This window comes from Panthera onca, chromosome D1, assembly GCF_046562875.1.
Source record: "Panthera onca isolate mPanOnc1 chromosome D1, mPanOnc1 haplotype 2, whole genome shotgun sequence".
Taxonomy (NCBI): Eukaryota; Metazoa; Chordata; class Mammalia; order Carnivora; family Felidae; genus Panthera; species Panthera onca.
Window position 1 is genome coordinate 47,022,946 of NC_138348.1, and position 18,571 is coordinate 47,041,516.

General features: G+C 43.2%; 1 pseudogene; it reads left to right on the top strand.

Moving 5' to 3' along the window:
* The first annotated feature begins 2,390 nt into the window (after nucleotides 1-2,390).
* Nucleotides 2,391-4,591, top strand: LOC132661457 (heterogeneous nuclear ribonucleoprotein A1 pseudogene; annotated as a pseudogene).
* The last annotated feature ends 13,980 nt before the right edge of the window (nucleotides 4,592-18,571 follow it).

Sequence of the window (18,571 nt, forward strand, 5' to 3'; positions counted from 1 at the left end):
CATGGAAGCAACCTAAATGTCCATCGATGGATGAATAATGGGTGAATGGATAAAGAAAATGTGACACACACACACACACACACACACACTGGAATATTATTCTATTATTCAGCCATGAAAAGAAGGAAATCTTTCCATTTGTGACAACATGAATGGAACTTGAGGGCATTATGCTAAGTAGAGTAAGCCAGCCAGAGAAAGACAAATACCATATGATCTCACACGTGGAATCTTAAAAAGAAACACAAGGAACTCATACATACAGAGAATAGATTGACCAGGGGATGCTTTGAGGTGGTGAAATGAGTGAAGATGGTCAAAAGGTACACATTTTCAGTTATAAAATAAGTAAGTCCTGGGGATGTAATATACATGCTGTATACAAATATAATGGTACATATCAATTATGTCTCAATAAAATTTTTAAAAATAATAAAAAAGTTAAAAAAACAAGAAATTATTTTTCAAAAGTGTTTGTACCATTAACAAACTACCAACAATGTATGAATGTTCCAGTTGTTCTATATTCTCACTGACAACTGGTATCATCAGTCTTAAATTTTAGCCATTCTAATGGATGTGGAGTGATATTTCATTTCGGTTTTAATTTTAATTTCTCTGATGACTAATGATGTTAAACATCCTTTCATGTGCTTATTAGCCATTTATATATCTTCTTTTGTGAAGTTCTTCTTGAAGCATTTGCCCTTTTTAAATAGTTGTAGTTTTATTAGTGATTTTAGTTCTTTTTAAAAAAATGTTTATTTATTTTTGAGAGAGAGTTAGAGAGTGAGCAGGGGAGGGGCAGAAAGAGAGGGAGACAGAGAATTCCAAGCAGGCTTTGTACTGTCAGCAGGAAGCCCAATGTGGGGCTCTAACTCATGAGCCATGAGATCATAACCTGAGCTGAAATCAAGAGTCGGACGCTTAACCAACTAAGCCACCCAGGTGCCCCAATTTGTAGTTCTTTATATATTTCTTATACAACTTCTTTGTCAGGTATATGTTTTGCGGATATTTTCTTTTGGTCTGTGACTTGCCTTCCCCCCCAACCCCTCTTAATTGTATCTTTTGATATGTGGATGTTGTTAATTTTGGTGAAGCCCAATTTATCATTTTTTCCTTTTATATTTAGCATATTTTGTGTTCTCTTTGGAAACGTTTTCCCTATCCCTAGGTCATAAGGATAGTCTCCTATATTTTCTTCTAGTTTTATTGTTTTAGCACTTTCCTATCTTGAATTAATCCTTGTATATGGTCTGAGGTTTTTGATTTTGATTTTTAACATGGATATCCAGTTGTCGGATTCATTGAAAAGGCTTTTCTTTCTTCATTGAATGGCCTTAACATCTTTGTGAAAAATCAATTGACTGTATACACATGGGTCTGCTTCTGTTTTCTCTAGACATCTATTTGTCTACACTTACACCAATACCACACTGCATTGATTACTGTAACTTTATAGTAAATTTTGAAATCAGGCAATATAAGTCCTATGACTTTTTAAAAAGATTTAACAAGATTGTTGTGGCTATTTCAGGCCCTTTGCCTTTCCATTTACATTTTAGAATCAGCTTGTCAATTTCTATAAAAAAAGCCTTCTGGGATTTTGGGGGGATTTGTGTGAGTTTGATAGCACCGCCACAACAAAATACCACAGACTGGGTGGCTTAAACAGCAGAAATGTATATTCACACAGTTCTGGAAGCTAGAAGTCCAAGGTCAAGGTGCCAGCAGGTTTAGTTTCTCCTTGGCTTGCAGATGGCTGCCTCCATGCTGTGTCTTCACGTGGTCTTTCCTCTGTGTGGGGGCATCCTCAGTGTCTCTGTGTGCTCGTCATTTCCTCTTTGTAAAGGACACCAGTCGGATCGCATCAGGCATCACCCTAATGGCTTTATTTTAACTCAGTCACCTCTTTAAAGACCCTGTCTCCAGATGCAGTCACTTTCTGAGGTACGGGGGGGTCAGGGTTTCAACACATGAATTGGGGGGCACACAATTTAGTTCATAACAGGATTATGTTGGACCTATAGATCAACCTTAAGATAAATGACGTCTTAACAGTATTGAGGCTTCATACAACATGAACATGTTATATCTCTCCATATATCTGAGTCTTCTTTAATTTCCCAGAGATGTTTTATAATTTTCAGTGTAGAGGGCTTGCATATATTTTGTTCAATTTACTCTTAAACTTTTTCTGGTTTTTGATACTTTTGTAAATGGTATTTTTCAATTTATTTTCCAATTGTTTGTGGCTAGTATATAGACATGCGGTTACTATTTGTATATTGATCTTGTATTCTGAAAGGTTGTTAAATTCTCTTATTAATTGGTAGATTTGGGGGTAAGTATTTTACGTGTGTAATAATTTACTTACACCTTTCCAAGCTTTATGCTTTTTTTCTTCCTTTACTGCATTGGCTGGGACCAAACCTCAGTACAATGCAGAATAGTAGACATCCTTGACTTATGCCTGTTCTTAGAAGAAAAGTGTTGCCTTTCTGCCCGTGGACGCCGCCGAGTAAGCATCGTGAAAGTCTCCCCTCTTACCGCCATCATGTCTAAGTCTGAGTCTCCCAAAGAGCCTGAACAGCTGCTGAAGCTTTTCATCGGAGGTTTGAGCTTTGAAACAACCAATGAGAGTCTGAGGAGCCATTTTGAGCAGTGGGGAATGCTTACGGACTGTGTGGTAATGAGAGATCCAAACACCAAGTTCTCTAGAGGCTTTGGGTTTGTCACGTATGCATGTCACTGTGGAAGAGGTGGACGCAGCCACGAATGCAAGGCCACACAAGATGGATGGAAGAGTTGTAGAACCAAAGAGGGCTGTCTTGAGAGAAGATTCTCAAAGACCTGGTGCCCACTTAACTGTGAAAAAGATTTTTGTCAGTAGCATTAAAGAAGACACTGAAAAACATCACCTAAAAGATTATTTTGAACAGTATGGGAAAACTGAAGTGATTGAAATCATGACTGACTGAGGCAGTGGCAAAAAGAGAGGCTTTGCTTTTGTAACATTTGGCAACCATGACTCTGTAGACAAGATTGTCATTAAAAAATACCATACTGTGAATGGCCACAACAGTCAAGTAAGGAAAGCTTTATCTAAGCAAGAGATGGCTGGTGCTTCTTCCAGCCAAAGAGGTCGAAGTGGTTCTGGGAACTTCAGCAGTGGTTGTGGAGGTGGTTTTGGTGGGAATGACAACTTTGGCCATGGAGGAAACTTCAGTGGGTGAGGTGGCTTTGGTGGCAGTCAAGATGGTGGTGGATATGGTGGCAGTGGGGATGGCTATAACGGATTTGGTAATGATGGTGGTTATGGAGGAGGCGGCCCTGGTTACTCTGGAGGAAGCAGAGGCTATCAAAGTGGTGGACAGGGTTATGGAAACCAGGGCAGTGGCTATGGCGGGAGTGGCAGCTATGACAGCTATAACAATGGAGGAGGTGGAGGCAGCTTTGGCAGCGGTAGTGGAAGCAACTTTGGAGGTGGTGGAAGCTGTAATGATTTTGGCAATTACAACAATCAATTTTCAAATTTTGGACCCATGAAAGGAGGAAATTTTGGAGGCACAAGCACTGGCCCCTATGGTGGTGGAGGCCAATACTTTGCCAAACTATGAAACCAAGGTGGCTGTGGCAGTTCCAGCAGCAGCAGTAGCTATGGCAGTGGCGTAAGGTTTTAATTACTGCCAGGAAACAAAGCTTAGCAGGAGGGGAGAGCCAGAGAAGTGACAGGGAAGCTATAGGTTACAACAGATTTGTGAACTCAGCCAAGCACAGTGGTGGCAGGGCCTAGCTGTTACAAAGAAGACATATTTTAGACAATACTCATGTGTATGGGCAAAAAACTCGAGGACTGTATTTGTGACTAATTGTATAGCAGGTTATTTTAGTTTCTGTTCTGTGGAAAGTGTAAAGCATTCCAACAAAGGGTTTTACTGTAGATTTTTTTTTTGCACCCATGCTGTTGATTGCTAAATGTAATAGTCTGATCATGATGCTGAATAAATGTGTCTTTTTTTAAATGTGCCGTGTAAAGTTAGTCTATTCTGAAGCTATCTTGGTAAACTACCCCAACAGTGTGAAGTTAGAATTTCTTCAGGGTGATGCCAGATTCCATCTGAAATGTATTTGCAACCTGCTTGGGCACAGAAGCCATTGTCTCCACAAACATTGGTGTGGTTGAACTGACAGTTAACATGTTGTGACCTGGAGTTCACCGTTAAAAGGGTCACCCATGGGGCGCCTGGGTGGCTCAGTCGGTTAAGCGGCCGACTTCGGCTCAGGTCACGATCTCGCGGTCCGTGAGTTCGAGCCCCGCGTCGGGCTCTGTGCTGACAGCTCAGAGCCTGGAGCCTGTTTCAGATTCTGTGTCTCCCTCCCTCTGACCCTCCCCTGTTCATGCTCTGTCTCTCTCTGTCTCAAAAATAAATAAAAACGTTAAAAAAAAATTTTTAAAAGGGTCACCCAAGCAAAGTCCTGGAGTTTATTTGGTTATTAATATGATTGTTGGCACATCCTATGCAATATATCTAAATTGAATTATGGTATCAGATACAATTATAGATGGGATTAAAGCTTGTGTATCATCCATTATCATGTGTAATCAATAAATGATTTAATATTCTCTTGAAAAAAAAAGAAGAAAAGTGTTCCATGTTTCATTACGTATGAAGTTTGTTTTAGGTTTTTCATACGTACCCTTTTACAACCTTGGTGGCTAGGAGAATGTACCTATCAGATTTCTAAGTGTGGGGCAATTAAAGCCTGACAGCTCCAGCAGCTGCATTTTGAAATCCCTCACTTTTTGTGCTAACGGGACACTTCCCAAAGACTTTTCCCAGCCAATGCGTAGGAGACATGGGGTTCCTCTAGTGGGTGGGTGACCTGAAGGCTTTACGTAACTCTAAAAGCTGTCCTGGAGTTTTGTAGTCTTCTCTACCACTGACCTTCCTCCTCTCCTCCTTCACCTGAAGTAAGATTTGTATTCATCTTCTTCCAGGACTTTTCCTTATTTCCTCTCGAAAGCATTTCCTCTGATAAATGTCTTGTATGTCTAATCTTATTTTGGTATCTGCTTCTTGGAGAACCCATACTAACACAGAGATTGAGGAATTAGTTTGCTGAGAGACTTTTTTCCTTAATCATGAATATGTATTGAATTTTGTGAAAGGGTTTTTCTGCATTTACTGGAATGATAATATGATTTTTCTCCTTTTTTTCTTTTTAATATGGTTACATTGAATGCTTTTTGAAAGTTAAGCCAGCCTTGCATTCCTGAAGTGAACTTTAATCATGAAGCTTATCCTTTTTATATACTGTTGCATCTTGCAGTATTTTCAAGGGTTTTATGTCTAGATTCGTGGGGGATATTGATCTGTAATGTCCAGTGTCTTCATAAGGTTTTGGTACCAAGGTTTTTCTAGTCTCATAAAATTAGTTTGGAAGTGTTTCCTCCTCTTCTATTTTCTAAAACAGTTTTTGTAAGATTGGCATTTTATCTTTTAAATGTTTTGATAGAATTCACCCAGGCAGCCATCTGGTGCCTGGGTTTTGTTTTCCTCTCTACATTTTTGTCTTTATTTCTGGCTTATTTATTGTCTGTGGGGACATTTTGCTCCTTATTCTCTTTTTTCCTTAAAATAACTTTGTGTGGGATTCAAACACAATTCTTTTTTGTTGATCATGCTTGAAGGGCATGAGTTCTCCTATTCACTTTGGAGGGGAGTGTGGGCCAGGATCATTTTACTAGTTTCATAGCTCTGGAGTTCACTATTCTGATGTTATTTCAAAGCGTTCAAATATATGGCTTTAATTTATTCTAACATTTGCTGGCTCAGTTACCTTCCCCCAGTTTTATCAGGAATGTTTCTTTCCTTTCCCCCTAATACCTTGTCCTACATAAATTAGATTCTATTCTCAGTATTTTCTACTCAATGTAGGCCTTTGTCTTGGAAGGTTGCTCTTGTTATTTCTAAGAGCTCATAGTACCCAGACTGCTCTGGTATTGTCTGATCTTGTGCTCAGAAACTAAATTGTGCAAGACCCCTGCCAGTTATGGCTGTTTTCCCCAGATTGTGTTCCCCTTCCCTTGGGAGTATCTATTGGCAATTTTGGGTTCCCCAAATCTCAGGTTCAACACAAATCTCTTTGTCTCTTGTTGGCTTCCCCTTCACATTTGCTGATGTTACATGGTTTTGGTGGTATTCATGGTTGTTCCTCAATTGTTCATATTTTGGAGCTGGTCTGAATTCTTTGTTTTGCTGTAGATATTGTCTGAAGGATTTTGGTTTTGCTGTGTTAGTCTCTTTCTGTTTTGTGGGATGACTAAAAAAAGATAAAAATTTACATCATCATTGCTACCACCTTCCCTAGAATCCCACACGTGCCTCTAGAAATTTTTGGCAGTGGGGGGTGAAGTTATATGTCTACCTTAGAAGCTTAAGAAATTTGTACAAACCACCAGGAGTCCTATTTGATTTTGAAAGTGTTAGGACTCTTGTGTGAAACTACAAAAGCCCTTTATATTTGGTGGTAGTATGCCCAGAACACTAAAATTAATACTTGTGAAATAAAAGTGGGAAGAAAAATAAGAAGCTTCTCACTGAGCTCTTCTTGGTACTAGGTATTGTGTGAAATCTTTAATATGGTTGTTCTCAGTTAAGTCTCTCAACCACCGTATGAGCCCGGTATTATTATCACCCCTACTTTATCCCTTTTATCACTGTTTTCATAAGGCAGGTAGCATCGCACCTACTTTAGTGTTGAAAATGAAGCATAGAGAGTTTTGTTACTTTTCCATAGTGACACATTCCTCAAACCCAAATCTGGTGGTTGTAGCCATTTACCATACCACCTCCCACCTATTTGTGCACATACACCAGTGGGGAAAGGAGTTCAGAGGGCCAGAGGATCACTATTATGTAGGGAATCACTCTCAAGTAGGTACCTGACCTCTTGCCTGAGTCATGGATGTGGTACCATGTGCCTAGCCTTAATGACTTGTCCTGAGGACATAATGCAACACTCCCTCCTCCCCTACAAAACTGTTGATGGAGTATCATAAGAAGATGGCAACTCAGTAGTTCAATGGTAGGAAGAAAAGGCCCTCCCCAATCAGGCAGGGCAGCCAAGGCAGATTTATCAATAATAGCAAGGCCAGTATTAGAAGCTTCAGTGGAGATCATCAAATAACAGATGGGAGACCAGCTTCATTGGAAACATTAGAAAAGCTTCAGTTGCTCAGGATTAGAAGGTATGAGTCAGCCTGCCATGCTAGAGGAAAGGTAATGGGTTCAGCTCTTTGACTTCCAAGTGATTCTCTTAAGAAACTAAGGTCATTGATGGAGATTTCTACCCAGAGGCAATATGGATTAAGCATGGGGGTTCTAGAGCAAGATACCTGATTCATATCCTGGCTTTGTCAGTTCCTGGCTGTGGGAACTTCTGCAAATTCCTTGATGCTTTTTGCCTCCATTCCCTGAACTTTAAATAGGGAGAGTAGTAACACCCACTTCATTGTGTTGCTGGCAGGATTAAATGAGTCAACACATGTAAAGCACTTAGAATGAATGATTCCTTGTGTCCTGTACGTCTCTAAATACGCTTTTTCTAGTTGCAGGACATCCTCATTATTTGCAGATTATGTATCTGCAAATTTGCCTACTGGCTAAAATCTATTTGTAACCCCAACATCAATACTTAAGGTGACTTCATGGTCATTTATGGCATGTGCAGAATGGCGACAAATTTGAGTGGCCTGACGTGCACATACCTGGCTGAAGTTGGACAAGTGAGCTCTGCCTTCTTGTTTCAGTTCTCATACTGGTAACAAGGGTCCTTTCCAGTCTATTTAGTGCCATATTTTCTTCTGCATTTTTGGGCTTTATTTGGTTGATTTCCTTGTCTAAAGTGCTTCAGGTGTGGTGCTGAAGTACTGTCTGCTAAACACAAGTTGGGTTCCTAAGCACAAGAAAGCTGGGATGTGCCTTACAGAGAAAGTATGTGTGTTAGATAAGTTTTGTTGAGGCATGAGTTATAATGCTGTTGGCTGTAAGGTCAATGTTAATGAATTGACAATATATATTAAATAAGGTGTTTACACAGAAACACACAGAAAACAAAGTTATGTTGTGAGCGGAGGCTCATAAGAAACTAGTCCTGATTTCCTCTGTGAGCAGTGGTTCTGATTGGAGACAGCCTGATGTGACCTAACTACCATGAGTAATGAGAATCCCTTGTTTTGTCTTACCAGACTCCCCCAGCCTATGAGGCCCGGAGAAGTGAGGCATATGGGAATGAGCAGATTTCTGCCTCATGTGTACTGAACAGACACATTTTAAGGTCAGGACCACAGTTTTGTATGGTTCCATGCCTTTCTTGACAAAATGCAGGCAGGACACGGGTATCTTGAGAACCTTCAGCCTCAGAGGCTCTTTGGGCCAGTGGGGCAGGCCACGGTCACCAGGCACAAGGGCAGAAGCTGGCCAGCTGACTGCTCCCTTGGTGAGTTAGGAGCCACTGCTTCCTGCTGATGCCAGGAGAAGGTTAACCCTGACTAGGGGATTGAGCTGTGCCTCTGCTCCTTTCCTGCCTCCTTGGACTTGGCCTGACAATTGCCTTTTATGTGGCAGCTTCAGAAAGCACCTGGCAGACCCCTGAGACAAAACTGAGATCATAGTTACTAGGCCTCCCCGGTAACTGTCACTAAATGCTCTTCTGCCTGAGGAGAAACGCGTGTGGTGGGTTTGCAGCCCTTGCTGGGGTTTCAGGAGGAAATGGACCAGTGAAGGGAATGCGCAGTGTCTTGGGCACTGAAATGAAAAGAATTTCTGGTCACAAACCACATGGGAGTCCCTCTAGCAAGAAAGGTGGTGTTGCACCCTATCCCACTGCCACATCACAATGCAAGCTCATAAAGCTGGAGCACAGGAAAGCCATTGTGACCTGGTAACAACTTGGCAAGTGGGCACAATATTGCTGACAGCTGTAACAGCACATGGCCAGAACTTTCCACCACGACAAAGTGGAACTTGGCACCGACACAACTCCACACTGTGAGAGTGTAGGCAGACCCTATACCGCACACTACTGCCACCATCACGCCATGCCATGAGGGTTGTCATGTGACAACCTGATAGCCCCACTGCCCTTAGCATGGGATCACCGCTTGTGTACCACCACACTGCAATACACCAGCATGTTGCAAAGTTCTAACCCCATAGCATCTGTTTTGACCAACTTCCTTGATAGAGTCTCATCAGCTCAGAGTCTAGATATTTCAGGGACCTTTAAGCCCAGCCTGGAAGCACCACTGACAGAAACGTCCAAAGGAGTTCCCTCTGGCTGCTCCCTCCCAGTGCTATTGGTGGACATGCCTGCCTAGTTTACCAGGTGTGAGGACAGAGCTCATTTCTTCTTCCCCTTTGTATGTGTCAGCACTTAACATAGCACCTTGCTGAGAGGGAGTGTAAGTAGGAAAAGGCTGTTTGGTGAATATGGCCTTGAGGTAAAGAGATCCAATGACATCAGGGGGTCATTGTATAAGTCATAGTCACAGGCTCAGAAGTCACTTCAGACTAGAATCAATGGTTCCCAGAATGTACTCATTCCTATATTTTTTTTTGCCGTATTTGTGTATTACTTATTAAGTGTGGTATCTTTAAATGTACATATTTTTTAAACATGCAAATCACATTCCTTAAAAAGAAGATAAAAAGCCAAAAGAATCGATAGCCCCTTACCCCATCTCCCTGGAGGAGTTATCCCGATGTTGGCCTCTGGGCCCTGCTTGATGTGTGAGGGCTACATTTCAGATGCTAAAGCCTGAGACAGTCTGTGCCCCCACATGAAGAGAAGGTTCCAGGGATCTGGTGGCATCAGCCACAGCCAGGTAGAGGGCATTGGGCCTGTGTGTGTGTCTGAGGCTAGGGAAATGGTTGCCACAGGGAGACTAGGAGACTTAAATTGGTCTCCTTGGGCTTTCCTGGGATAAGGGAACTGGGGCTCTTGCAGTATGCTGGCAGGGGATATAATCCTGGAACTACTCTGTGTTACAATACCACCCTAGCTAACTGACATTTATTGAGCTCTTCAACTAACATATCCTACACTCTCTTTTAAATTATATAGCACCTGGATGAGGTTGGTATTTTCCACTATTGCCTGTTGACAGTTGGTAAACTGAGGCTCAGAGTGGTTGTGACTTGCACAAGGTCACACAGCTAGCAAGCACCGGAGGCAGAGTTCAACTGCAGGCTGGCAGTTCTCTGGTTTCAGAGTCTGGACTCCTAACCATTATACTTGACCTCCTCTCTGAGCTGTTTTCCCTAATTTGCACCTAGCTGCCCAGTGTGGCCAGGAAACACAAGTTGGGATGGGTCACCATATTTGGGATGATGTCTTGTTCACCCTGTTTGCTGGGACAAAGCCATTCTCTGGGGGTTTGGTGAAGCCAGTTGACGAGACCTAGCGCATCTGGAAGCCAGTGGTCAGCTGAGATGTGTGGCACTCTTTCCCTAAATATGTCTAGGGGTCCAGCCAGAGCTGCACCATGAGGTATTAGCACAATGAAACCTACTCTCAGACATTAATAATGAATGAGAAGTTGGATGTGGCCAATTCAATTGCCACCGTTTTGCTTAACTAAATGACACTCCCAGAGATTTGTAGTAGTAATTACTCCTTCTTTGCCATATCCTCTTTTTCTCCCACTAATTTGCTCCTGGAATCCACCTCCAAGGCCTGTCACGGCTAGCTGTTTTTGAATCGACAACATTTTCAATCTTTCTGACTTGCTGGAACTTTGTCCTGGTTTGGAGCACAGAGAGGTTGGCTCCTGAATGTGGCAGTCCCCAGATGGAAGCCTTGAGATGGTGAGAACAGATATTTACCCTAAAATATAAGGTCATTAATACTACATAGAAGCCAAGTACATGTGCACATATGTTCATAGCAGCCCTACTCACGATAGCCAAAAGGTGGAAATAGCCCAAATGTCCATCATTGGATGAGTGGATAAACAAAATGTGGTAGATCCATACAATGGAATATGTTTTGGCCACAAAAAGAATGAAATATACATGCTATAACATGGATGAACCTTGAAAAGATTAAGCTAAGTATAAGAAGCCAGACTCAAAATGCCACCTATTGTATGATTCCATTTATATGAAATGTTCAGAATAATAAATCCATACACACAGGCACAGATTGGTGGTTGCCAGGGGTTGGGGAGAGAGGAGAATGTGAAGAACTATTTTACTGCATGAGGTTTTCTGTTGGGGTGGTGAAAAAATTTTGGAACTAGACATAGATGGTGGTCACACAACAATGTACTGAATGCCACTAAATTGTTCATTATCAAATGGTTAATTTTATGTTATGTGAATCTTATGTCAGTAAAATGAGGCCAAAAATTTTTTTTTTTTAACGTTTATTTATTTTTGAGACAGAGAGAGACAGAGCATGAACGGGGGAGGGGCAGAGAGAGAGGGAGACACAGAATCGGAAACAGGCTCCAGGCTCTGAGCCATCTGCCCAGAGCCCGACGCGGGGCTCGAACTCACGGACCGCAAGATCGTGACCTGAGCCGAAGTCGGACGCTTAACCGACTGAGCCACCCAGGCGCCCCAAGACCAAAATTTTTTTAAATGCTACATAGGAGAGATTTGGTTGAAGCATCACATAATTATTGGAAAGAATTTGAAGTCATGTCGGTAACTACCTAGTCCTTTAATGGAAGCATCATATGTATCTTTCCATCTTTACACATGACCTTGGACAGTTTATTCCCCATGCTGACAGGGGTGCCCCAGGAAAGCATCTGGGTGAAAGGGGGATGGGGAAGGGAGACAAGCCTGGACAGGGTTGACACCAGTTCTAGATCCCAGTTGTAGACACACTGGGATACCTCTTCTGCCTGGGATATGGGAAGGAGGAGACTTTTTTATAATCCAGTTTCTCTGTGACTTACCAAAAAAAAATCATTAGAAGATACATAATTAAATACAAATATATTTTTTAGAGAAATGGTAAATGTTCTAGTCATGAATTTTTCAGTAAAGTTTATTGTTTTACTTAACTATAAAAGTAACATCATACTTACTATAGATTGGGAAGCACAGAAAGGCTTAACGAGAAAGGGGGTTGGAATCAACTGTTACCCTCCCATGTAGAAGTAGCTACTTTTAGCAGTTAAATAAATCTTTCTAGCACTTTATGCTTTTATTCACACAGATAAAATTACATGATGTACATATGATGTACCTCCTTTCCCCATAATATCATAGAATAAGCATTCCTCTGCTTCATTAAAACATCATTGTGTTGGATGCACAGTAGGGCATTGTAAGGAGGTATGGTTTATTTAACCACTCCCTTATCATTAGATATTTTGGTTGCCCTCTGAGAACTAAATCCAAAACTCTGCATGTACAGTACAGGTTACAAGTGGAGGGACCCAGGACATGCTGTGGGTCTGATGTGTAGCAGGTGATATACAAACCTCAGTCGAGAAGACTGGGTCTAGTCTTAGGAAGGTGAGTGTGGTGTGTGATCATAATTTTGCTAGTAGGAAACAAACTCACAGCAGTATATATACTCTTTGGAGAACAAACAGAAGGGTAAGGTCAGCATACCCAAAGTTGGCAGACCCTCAGGCACTGCCCAGTTAGGAGGAAGTCCTGGCTCAAAGATTTAGATTTGCATTTTTTAATGTCTCTAGTAGCAAAGCACTGTCTACATGGCAGGTGAAAGGGACATCATAGGAATGAGGCACCCTCCTGGCCTCAAAGAAGTGTGATAGGCAGCAGTGCAGACTATTAGTGTGGTTAGTGAGGATTGTTGAATAGTGTGGCCAGTGCCGTGGGAGGACTATGCATTCTGGGATCATAGAGAGGGTGTGTTGGCCTGGCTTTGGTATTGGGGATGGAGGATGGGGACAGGGAGGATTCCTGCAGAGTGACTCCTGAGATGAGGCTCAGTAGATGAACCGTAATTACAGAGTCCTCTGAGCACTACTCTGGACTCCCCCATCAGCCACCTCTCTGCTGATTCTACGTTCACCACATGGCCATTTGTGAATAACTTGGCTTCCAATATTCATAGACAATGCACTATTCTGTTCCATGGGATGGATGCACTTCTCATTGTCATGGCCATGTTAACATGCGGTCTTGAGCTTGGTTCCCGTGAATCTGTCCCCAACAAATGGGTCTGCTCTTTGTTTGTGAGTTTTCTGAGCCTGCAAGGCTAAGGATGCCAGGGCTTGTGACAAGGTGAATTCACCAACATGACCCACGTCTCCCCTAAGAAGACCTCTCCAGGAACATCAGAGCTCCATACATGCTTTTCCCCTTCTAAATGCAACAGCTCCATCTCAAGGGGGTTGTATAGAAGTAAGCAAGATGATGTGGGCAGCGGGCCTGGCTCAGTGCTTAGAAGCTCTGAGCTGGTACTAATTCTTGTCTTCCTTCCTTGGAGACTCTTCTGTTTCAATTGGTGGGGGGAGAGTGGGTAGCTGATAAGTGGAGATGATGAGTCACATAGTTCACTAACACCCTCCAGCTAGTTCTCCCAGTTCATTAGCCAAGCCATCAGTCAATGTGACTAATTGTTACTTTTTGAGATAAATGTTTAAAATATCATCTCCTATGACAAGGTTCTTTAGTAGCTCAAGGACTTGTTGGGGGTGGTAGGGGAAGATAGAATGCATGCACAGAACAACCAGAAAATAATGCTGGAAACTGACTATGGAGGCTCCTTCCTCTAGGCTGGGGCTAGAATGCACCAGCACAACTGGTTGGCTGTTTACTGTCAGTGTGAGATCTGACCAGGCAATGCTCACTTGGCCCAGTACAAAGCCTGATTTCTCCTTTCTTGGTTCTCTGCTGCTCTGTACCTCTGCTAGCACTGGCACTTTTATATCTGTGTGGGGAGAAAAGGCTCTCCTTCCCTGCATTTCTATGACTCAGTGGCGTACCTAGAAATGGTCCTGTTGAAAAGCCTAATGTAGGCTCCACCTGGGAAAAACAAAAAGCCCTTCACTTCTTCCTTTTGTGAGCTGAAAGCTAAGAGAGCTTGAGCAAGCTTGGTTTCTTAGGTGGTAGGAGTAAGGTCACCATCACCAAAAAATGGGAGATAGATGCCTTAGGCTATAGCTATAGTTAACATAATTTTCATAGGCCTAGGTGACGCTTTTCATAGGCAACTTTCCATAGGTGTCCCAGATGGTCTTAGACTTGAACTTGGACCTCTGGGTGGCCAAGAATCAACTCTTACAGACAGGATTCTAGATGGACCGAGCCAAGACACAGCCCTGGAGATGTCAGAATTGTCTGGGGTCTCCACCAGGAATGCTCCTGATCCAGACACACCTAGAATCACCATTTCTTTTACTTCTCTTTCCCTTGTCTGCTCTTCCATCCACCTTCTTTCCAAATCCTTCCCTGTAAACGTTTCATCAGTCTGAGTCCTGGGGTCACCATGGCTACATTGAGGGGAGCATTTGCCACTGAGGCTCTTGCTCTAATTGGAGCTTAGTGGTGGTCACCTTTTGCTGGACATAGCCTCTGGCCTCTGACAGGACCATATGGACTCTCATAGTTTCTGAGACCCGGCACACCCCAGATGCAGCAATGGACTTGTCCTGCCACTGCTGTCACTGACCTTGGGTCTATGGGATACTTGCTAGCTTATCAGCTGGCTAAAAAAAATCACTCCAAGCTCCATACTTAGACTTGCATCTAGGAACAAATACCCTTTTAGAGAGGTAAAACTAGCAATCGATAACCAACCAACCAACCAACCAACACCATCCCCACCATTACTAAAAAAGAACATGAAAAGAAAAAAGAAGATTCTAGCACTCAGTTCCTAATGTAATGCCCATACTCATCGTCTTGCACACTCCCACCCCCAAGTGCTGCTTCACATTTCTTTAGGGGCTCTGAGGTCTCAGTCCTATATGTCCATGCTCCTGCACCGGAGAGGCCTGAATATAGCTCCTAAGTAAAGAACAGAAATTCAAATTGTGGTTCAGCAGATTACTAGCTGTTTGATCTTGGGCTAGGTATTAGCCTCTCCGTGCCTCAGTTTCCCCATATATAGAATGAAGATGATAATATTTCCAGCTTCATAGGGTTGCTGTGAGGATTAAATGAGTTAATATATGCAGAGCACTTCAAATAGTGCCAGGAATATGGTAAGTGCTTATGTTAGTGTTTGCTTTTACAAGACTCTAGATGGTCATTGGGTTTCTGGCTGGGGCCAAGCCCCCCCCCCCCCCTCCCCGGCACCAGAGGGGATTCTGCTTTGTGTTTTGGTTCTCACCTGTGCTTTGAGCAAGGGATCTGCCATTTACAATAAAATGGTATTTATTACAAAATTACAAAGGACTCAAGTGGTGGGTCATTGGTATTTACTCCCTAAGACAAATATAGAATTAAAACATAAAATGTGACTCAGAAGAGTCTCAACAGAGCAACTCAGGTGAAAGACAATGGAAGCCAGTTTATTTCCTGCAACAGCAGCAGAAGTCTTTGAACCTACCTCTGTGTATTCCTGACCATTGATCTTGTCTCTGTCTCCTTGTTTCTAGATGCAAGCTTGTGTCAAGCACATGTTAGGTGCATGGGGCTCTCAGTAGCCCCTGACAGGTTGCAGCATTAAAGCCCACCTTTGACCTTCAGGATAGAAACCTCCCCACTGCTGGCCTGGGTGGGCTTCTCTGTCATATTAGACCTGAAGCCTCCGAAACTATTGTTGATCTACCCAGCGTTCTTAAAGTGTCAAGGATACTCAGGGATTTTCTGGCCAGTTTTTATGGATTTAAGGACAATGAAACATACACTCTGGTGAAATCTTCAACTACCAAAAAGCCACCTCTTGACAGTATTATCAGGAATGTGTTAGCAGGGGGTCTCCAGATGACCTGAAGCCCAAAGTAGTGTATCTCTTCTTTGCCAGCTTAGACTTCTGTTTTTTTGGTGAATTAGTCTTTGCCCTTTCAATGGCTGATGAGAGTAATAATAATGATGTGCATTAAGTACTTATTTAGAGTTTTCATGTCCTATAGCACTTAATCTTCAAAATTAACTTGGAGGCCGTTCCTATTATTATCCCCATTTATAGATTCATAAACTAAAGTTCAGAGGGACAAAGTGGCTTGCCCAAGATCACCTAGTTGGAAACCAGCAGAGCTGGAATTCAAATGGCAGTCTGTTTTTCTAACTCCTAGAGCCTATACTTTTGACTGCAGTGCATGGTGCCTCCATGTGTGGTGAGTGGACAGAAAGAAAGGGCATAGACTTTGGTGTCAGATAGGCCTGGCTCTGCCTTACAAGCTGAGTGAACTTGGATGGAACATTTGGTCTCTTTAACAACATCAGCAGCAGCAATGATAATAGCGTGTGCTTATACGGCAGAGGTGTGCCTTACTATTTTAACTTGTGTAACTGCAACAACCTCACTCATGAGGTTGATACTAGTGTTTTGCCAGGGAGTTAATAACAGGACCTCAATGTGGTCTCATGATGATTAAATGAGATACTATGCATTTGAGTACTGGGCCTGGCAGAGAGCAAGGGCTAAATATTAGGAAGTGTGGGTGACCATAGCTCTGAGAAAGACACACAGTCTGGTTCTTTCCTGCCAGCATCCTCCATTTGTGAGAAGAGAGGATCCCGAGCTGAATGAGAATCTGTGTTCTTTTTGATTTTCACCACTAAACATAACTGCTCTGTTTCATGAAGCTGCCAGTCCTGTTACCTTCGAGCATGGCCCAGGCACTCCATGAATGTCTGTTAAATGAATGAGCCAAGGGGACCCGCTCCAGCCACCGGTAGCCCAGAACAGAAAGGCCATTTTCTCCTAAACAGAGAAAGCTCATCTCCAAGAAAAGGCATAGGGGCAATTCATGAGGTTCTGGTGCATTTGTGTGGTGTTTGGGGAGCATTCTTCTTTTTATTATGAGAAAAGTGCCCCCCTGCATGGTTCACCACCATCCCACTCCCAATAGGATGACCTATTTTTCTCCACACAATTCCAAGGATTTTGTTCCGGGGGGTAGGAGATGGGATGGGGGCTGGGAGTTGGGGAGAGGGCCCATCACTGTATCAACTGGGAAAGACACTGCCATCCCAGTCAATGGGTGTCTGCTCCTCAGATCACTGCTTGGATAGAGGTGTCCCTGAGTACTCTGGAGGCCTGTCTTCCAAGCATCATGCTGCACCATGTGTGTCCACTGTAGGTCCATTAATGGCCCATTCCACCCACACAGGAAGATCATTATCTATCTATCTATCTATCTATCTATCTATCTATCTATCATCTTTCTATCATCTTTCTGTCTATCTATCTATCTTTACCTAACCTGAATATGTCTTCTTCCAGAGCATAAACTCATTTCCTTTGGCCCTGTGCTCTGAGCGAAGAAGGGCCAGCCGGTCACCAATTTCTATATAATAACCCTTCAGATCTTCAAAGACTGTTATTAAATCTCTCCTTGGCTGCCTCCTGTCTAACTAAATAATTCCTGCCCCTTTCACCTTTCTCCATAGGCCCAGTGTTTCCACTCTGTGCAGCATTGTTCAGAGCCCCTCCATCTTCTCCAGCAGGAAATTAGGAAGACCAGGGGTCAGCCAAGTCTTAGGGGCTATGGCTGGCTGAGGGACGAGGCGAAGGGCAGCAGGTGTTGGGGGGACACACCATGCTCTATTGCTCCTGGGTCTCGGGGGTACAGCCTCAGCTTCTCTCCTTGCTGCTGTCAGCCTCAGAAAAATGTTTTTTCCACTAGGGGACAGCTTTGGTGCCCATCTTTTCTCCCCTCCCACTCCCTTCCAGCTCTGCCCCTCTGCCTGATGACCGTGGTCACTTGGCACCCCCTCCCACCCCTTCTGGGTTCAGACACACAACAGAAGACAAGTAGAGAGCTGAATGAGGCAACAACTGCAACAAATACCAACGATGGCTAACGTTGTTCACCAGCTGCCATCTAATTGTGTGCTTTATCTCAGTTCCTCAGACAGCCTGGTTGTCCCCATTTCCTGCAAGGAGATTCTGAACTCAGCGATACAGCCTGTAAGGCACTTGTCTGAGACCACACATAGGAGGTGGTACAGCCAGAATTGAAAGCCAGGCAGTGGGGCTCAGACACAGTGCTTTTAACACCGATTATCTCACTCTATTTATTTTGCAGAAAGTGAATCAAAGGTAGGGAAAGAGACCATATGGGATCATTAGGAGCAGGTTACTACTATGGACACCTGGGGCCAGAGAAAGGGACCCTAAGGGAACAGTTTACAGAGGCAAGAGGAGAACCAGAAGGGAGAGCTTCAAGAAAGAGGACAATCAGTGTCAAATGCGTGGAGAGCCAAATATAATTTTTCCATGTCTGTCTTCCCTCTAGGCCCAAGGTAACCTGACTCTATTGGATCCATTTTCTGACCCCTGGGAAAGGCCCATTTGTGTCCCACGCCCATCACATGAGATGACTCTCCTCTCCATAAGGGCTCTTCCCAAGCTTCTCTAGCCCCAAGACTCCAAACTCCCTGCCAAAGCTACCTCTTGG